The 7,054-nt window shown below is 30.2% G+C and overlaps 1 pseudogene; it reads left to right on the forward strand.

Annotated features, from left to right (window-relative positions):
* The first annotated feature begins 1,975 nt into the window (after positions 1-1,975).
* On the forward strand, positions 1,976-4,071 carry LOC111207807 (annotated as a pseudogene).
* Positions 4,072-7,054: the final 2,983 nt, after the last annotated feature.

Genomic DNA, 7,054 nt, shown 5'->3' on the forward strand with positions numbered 1-7,054 from the left:
AGACTGCAAAAAAAAAAAACAGAAGTTTACAATCAAAATTTTGACATCCAACTTGTGCCCAAGGAAAATATACAGACAGCTGATTTCTAATAATCTGCTTATTTGATTTTGACATCCATCTATAAATTCTTATGAAATCCATTTATTTTGATTTTAAAATCAATGGATTTATCAAAGATTTCCAAATCAAGAAAAATTTCTAAATCCAATAAAATGCCACAACCAATAACCCCTACTAAGTATTTTTAATTGCCGATTTGTTTTAGTTTGGAGTGGCGATAAAAAAAACATTTCATCGTCACTTGAATGATGTTTTACAAACATTCAGAGAGGCCAAATGAGTTTGCTCATAGATGAAATAGGCTGGGGCAGGTTTATCCAGAAGTGAATTTAACCAAAAAATAGATTTAGTTTAGGTTTGAATCCTACTAACTATATGATCTGTTCCTAAATCTCTAGATTCAAAAAAATGGAATAGAACCGGAACCGAAACCGAATTAAAAATTGGAATGAACAATATACTTATAAATATTAATTATATTAGGTTTAAAATAATAAAATACTTTTAAAATAATATTTATAAACTAAACTACTCAAAAAAAAAAAACCAAAATATTTTTGGCCAAAATACTTTAAATTATCTAAATTTTTTTTTTTTTTAATTCTAAAACCCGAAAATCTGATATTTAAGTGAGTGAATCCAATTTTTTAATTTTAATCTGGATTAACCGAAAATCTAGAACTGACTGGGATCCGAAATTATATCGGATATTAGTCGGTTTCTAACTGAACCGAACCAAAAACCAAACTCAAATCGAACCAAAATTTTTAAAAACCTGAACAGATCTTAAATCTCTAGAACCTAAAAAATAAAGAACCGAACCAAAACCGGAACCGATAACTGAATGCCCATGACTAGATGAAACACTAAAGAAAAATTCCATAAAAATATTTCAACTAAATTTTATTAAGCTTTTCGGTATCTATATTTGTTAAAAGCTTAATACTTTAACTAATTATTAAAAAAAAAATTAATACACTAACATTAGTACTATACTTTTTTTAATACACTGTTTATTTCGATCAAAAATATTTATAAATATGAAATAAAATTTTAAAAATCTCAAAAAAAATTAATGGTAAATAAGTTCATTTTGTAAGTATTGTGAAGAGATAATGTAAGGTTATTGTATTTAATTTAATGTGAATTATTTTTAATATACTAAAATAAAAAGCTCAACTATAATTATTGATATGAAATTTTTTATATATACTTGCATAGTCAAACAAAAATATAACCTGATAACAAACAAAATAACAAAAATGAAATTAGATAGCTTATATTAGAACAAACAGATTAAAATATTTATAACGATATAATAAAAACAGAATATAACTTCATTAGTAATCACTATATATAATCGTATTAAAAAATTTAATTAATCTAACAAAACTGGCGTTGAGCCTTTTCAACAAACGAGATCAACAGAAAATAATGATAAAAAAACATTCTATGCATAATTAAAATAAAATCATTTAAGTTAAAAGCAAATATAATGAAACAAATTCACGTGCGAAGCACGGACTTATCCTAGGCTATTATTTTAAAACACAGTTCTCTCATTCCCGTACCTCCACGTCAGCTAGATAAGTCAGTTCCTCTCGTATGGACACGTGGCACCTGTATACGAAACACATCGTTTCATTAAGACTGGAATGGTGATGGGCTTTCGTACTCCTTCTCCACCATTACCAGAAATTGCCATCGTGAAGAATATCCTCCTAGGGTTTTGACGACATCGTTTGCTCTTTTCTTAATCAACCCAAACACCACGGTTACAGATCCATCGCTTAAACGCCTCTTCAATGCGAATCTCTCTTCTCGAGGACGGTCTATTTGTTAGTATAAATAAGTATGGTTTCCTCTTCCAGAATCCCTTAATTTTCTTCTTCCCTTTTTGATTTCCCATGATTTTATCAACTTATCTTCAATTTCATCGACAAGTTCCGGAAGCAATCAGAGCGGTTCGGCATCGAGATCTTCACGGAGACAGTCACCAAGGTCGATTTCTCCTCGAGGCCGTTCAAGCTCTTCGCGGATTCGAGAATTGTGCTCGCCGATGCCGTCATCATCTCCACCGGAGCTGTCGCGAAACGGTTGAGCTTCGTGGGATCTGGCGAAGGCGCTGGTGGTTTCTGGAACCGAGGGATCTCAGCACGTGCTGTATGCGACGGCGCCGCTCTGATCTTTAGGAACAAGCCTCTGGTAGTTATCGGCGGCGGAGACTCTGCGATGGAGAAGGTTTATATAATCCACAGGTGCGATACGTTCAAAGCGTCGAAGATCATGCGGCCGAGGGCGTTGTCGAAACCTAAAATTGAAGTGATTTGGAACTCTGTGGTGGAGATGAGAACGGGAAAGGTGTGCTTGGTGGTTTGAAGGTTGTTGTTACTGGTGATTTTTCGGATTTGTAAATATATGGGTTGTTCTTTGCGATTGGTCATGAGCCGGCAACAAAGTTCTTGGATGGGCAGCTTGACCAAGCCTGGTACCACTAAGACGAGCGTTCTTTTCTACGAGGCTGTGGATTTCTAGCTATATAAAAGGTTATCTTTCATCCTCAGAAATCCTAGAAACACTTGAAATTTATGTTTTTTTTTTTTAATGGCTAACTCATCTATCTCTTCAAGTTTAGATCATTTATTGGTTTCTTGCTATTTTCCTTCAGTCAACTTATTTGTTCTAATTTCCATTTTTGGGCTCTTTGAGTTACTGTTAGTTTCTTATAATGGATCATTTATGATTTGCAGGACCCTCCTGCTCCTATGCCAAAAGATACAAATTTGGATGTAATTAAAGTCTTAGTTGGTAAGCAATCCAACACTCAATGTATTTTTATGTCTATAGGCTCTTCTTATATGATGTTTCAGATGTCTTAAAAATAAATGTTTTCTTTTCTGTGCAGATGTAAAAAACCATCCGATTCTCATATATTACAAAGCCTCATAGGTAATAAACAGACATCAACTCCTTATTGCGTTTCATGTTCTATTTTTAGAAGTTATTAAAGGACATTTTTTGGTGGTCTTTTATAAGATTAGTTATTTGCAAGACATGGTTTGATGGTTATGGTCAACTCAGTATGACTGCAGCATAGAACAAGCCGTTGGTGGGGTGTTTAACAAAAGTTCAGAACTCATCAGTCCGTATAACAACTTGCTTAGCTGTAGGTTCTTTTCTCGAAAGCAAACTCCTCTGTTCATCATCATTAAAGTATATTAACATTTGAAACTTTCTCTTTAAGGTGGGATTGTTATAAAGATGGTTGTTGAAGGTGAGTAACCATATCTTGGATGGGACAAGAAGCGAATAAGCAAGTCAGAGTTGGATGGGTTTCCTTTAATTTACCTTTTATTGATGGAGATGGCATGAACAACGGAAGAAACTCACAAAAAGTCATCAGGCTGTCATTCAATTGGCTGCAAAAGGAAAAGTAAGAGAATACTTTTGTACTAAGCTTAGCCATACCTAATATCCCTAGACTGATTTGTCTTATATTTATCTGACGACGTTACTGTCCTACAGGTTCAAGTACATGAGAGGATGTGGAGAACAATACAATTATTCCAACAATTGGCAGAAGAACTTTCAATCAATAGACCGAAACCCGAAAGGACGAGAAGCAGCACCTTCTTTTTCTTCATGTGCCTTTGCAGCATGATGATTTAGTGTAGCTTTGTCAGCAGATGTCGCTCTTAATTTGCGATGAACTCTACGTTGAGTGCCGAAGCCAAAAGAAGATATAAATGCTGGGAGTATTTGTAATTTTTTAATAACTAACGTTGGTTAACACTTACACCTGAGAGGTACCTGTAATAGAAAGTTATTTTTCATTGATAGCCGTGTGATCGTGTACTATTACCGCAAGCCATGGAATTGGTTTAACCAAACCGGGTTTAACATCGGTAAACCTTTCCTAAAACGAGTGTACAGTTTTTTGTTTTTTTTTTGCTAAAAGCGAGTGTACAGTTTGAGAATATTATAATGTAAATAGATTTTTTTTTGTCACATATAATGTAAATAGATACAAATCCAAATTATTGTAACTAACCAGCAAGAGCATATAAGAATACATATTCTGACAAACTATAGAAATTATATTTAGATAAATGAATTAAAACAAAAAATGCTATGACCAAAATGAGATGTCCCAAAACTAACGTTGGCAAATTAATTGGATCGTGGAACAACTTTCGTGGAGAAACTGAATATTAAAATATTTTCCTGAGAGTATCAAATGAAAACACAATCAGACAATGCATAGCATATAGTTCTCACGTTTTATCAGTTTCATGCCGACTAAAGAAAATATTTTTTAAAAAGTGAATCTCACAGAATCTTTTTTTATTTGTGTGAAAATTATGAAAAAAATACAACTAATAATTAACATATAATCAGTATAAATATCTTTCAGAAATTGGCTTGGAAATAAATATAAAAAAAAATCTAACAAATAAAACCATAAATATTTGATAATAATACATAAAATAACCAAAATACTTAAAGACATATTATAAAAAACATAATATCAATAATAAATATGAAAAATTACAAGAGAACAAGTAGAAAATTTATTTAAGATATTATTTTACACATTTATCAAAGCTCTGTAGTAATTAAACCCCTCAACTAAAGATGAATCGTAAAAAATACTTTCAACTAAAAAGTTTGTGAAATAAACCTCCAACTTTAATTTCGTTAACATATGTTACCCTCCGTCTAAAAACCTGTGATGGAGGGTGACATACGTTAACGGTTTATAAGTTGAGAGTTTATAATGTTGAAAACTTAGATGATGTTTTTTTTTACAATTCAAAAATAGTTGAGGGGTTTTATCACTAAAGGTCATTAAATGTTTTAAAATCTTTATTATCATTTATACATTGTTTAGGATTGATATAAGCCTTTAAACTAATATATAAATTTAAATACATTGATTTATAATCGATTTATAAAGCTTCATAAATATTTTAATATTTTTACATATGAGTATACGGTTTCACAACGATTTAACATTATTCGTGATACTAGTGAAACATAAAGTAATACAATAAATCAATAATAATATATCAAATATATTATTTTATTGATAAAAAAAATATAACTTATTTGTTCGGAAATCAATGAGAAAAAAATAAACATGCATTATTTTTGGGGAATAGAGGGAAAGTAAGAGTCGGATGACGGAAATCATGAGAATAGGAAAAATGTATCTTCCACTAAATAGAAAAATTGAGTTCATGAATGAATTATCCTCGACACTACTTAAGACTTAATATAACTTAGAAATGTTAAATTATTTGATATTTGACAATGAAGATATAAATACACAAATTTTCTTATATCACTATTGCCAAATATCAAATAATTTAATATTTTGAAGTTATATTAAGATGTAAATAGTGTTGAAAATTATTAATTTAGGATGTATAATTAATTTTATAATAAATTAATGAATTAAAATTTATAAATTAGTTTTAAAGGCTTATAAATCAATCTAAGAAAATGTATAAATGATAGTAAACATTTTAAAACATTTATTGCCTTTTAGTGATAAAACTCCTCAACTATTTTTGAATCGTAAAAAAAACTCGTCAACTAAGTTTTCAACATTATAAACTCTCAACTTATAAACCGTTAACGTATGTTATCCTATGTCACAGTTTTTTAGACGAAAGGTAACATATGTTAACGAAATTAAGTTGAAGGTTTATTTCACAAAATTTTTAGTTGATGATTTTTTTATGATTCATCTTTAGTTGAGAGTTTAATTACTAAAAACCTTTTTATTAAACGTAAGCTAAGGAGAAAAGTGAAATCTCACAGCACTTTTCTCCTTTTTGGACACTAAACTCAATATAAGGAAAATAATAAATAATTAATACAATTGTTATGAAAAAATTAGGGAAAATAAAAAAACTTCGTAAAAGAGTAATGACAATAAACTCAAATAATAGGTATATTCCCTATACATACCATACTACACTACTTACACCACCGAAATGAAAAATAAGTTGAAACATTTAAATATTTGGGTGTACCCGAATATCAATTTAATTCTTTTAATGCCCAACCCCTAGCATCGATATCTATATACAAACCCAAAACTTAATGACAATATGTCTTTCAGACGATAACCTTCCGGTCCACTACGTCAAAAGCATGCAAGAGTGTTTTCAAAACAAAAACATAAACTTCAGGTTCCAAAATCTGCAAGCAACAATGGTTGGTTCATACAACAATGAAATTTACCTATACGACATAAAAATATTATGCAAAGGAGAGCCCAATATCAGTAAAGCATGCTTTGGTATGCTTGGATGGAAACTAATAAAAACGAAAGTTGACCAGTGCTGGAGACGCATCAAAGAATCGTTTCACATGGTTGAAGTAACCAAACTACCATACTATTCAAAAAATTTAGGAATACAAAATCAATGATTATATACTGCCCCAACAACATTAAAAAGCATATGCGACACTTACTATATGATATATACATATAAAAATTGTTTACCTAATTTAAGGAGTAGATGTAAAGTATTGTCGCCAAATATGTGTCGAAAATTAAAAAAAAAATGAATTCAAAGTAAAAAAAAAATCTAGCATAATCCCATAATCGAAATAAAATTAAATTAAATAGTTGTATAGTGTTTTCTAAAAAAAAGGTTGTATAGTGCAAAAAACACACGACACTATACAACAATCATACTAGGAACACATAAGATCTGACATGATAATAGATAACTTAACATAAGACAAACAAACTAAAATAATTACTCCGCTAAAATAAAAACTGAACAATGCTCCATTCAGACAATCATAACTATTGTATATGAAATTTAGTCAACAATGACTTTGATGCTCAATCTTCTAATAATAAGCAAAAAAATTCATGGATAGGATGAATAACAAAGAATATATATATAAACCAAACTCTTAAAGTTGAAAATAATTATAAAAAATATCATTTAACAAATATAAAACACACTC

This window comes from Brassica napus, chromosome C7 (genome assembly GCF_020379485.1).
Source record: "Brassica napus cultivar Da-Ae chromosome C7, Da-Ae, whole genome shotgun sequence".
Lineage (NCBI taxonomy): Eukaryota > Viridiplantae > Streptophyta > Magnoliopsida > Brassicales > Brassicaceae > Brassica > Brassica napus.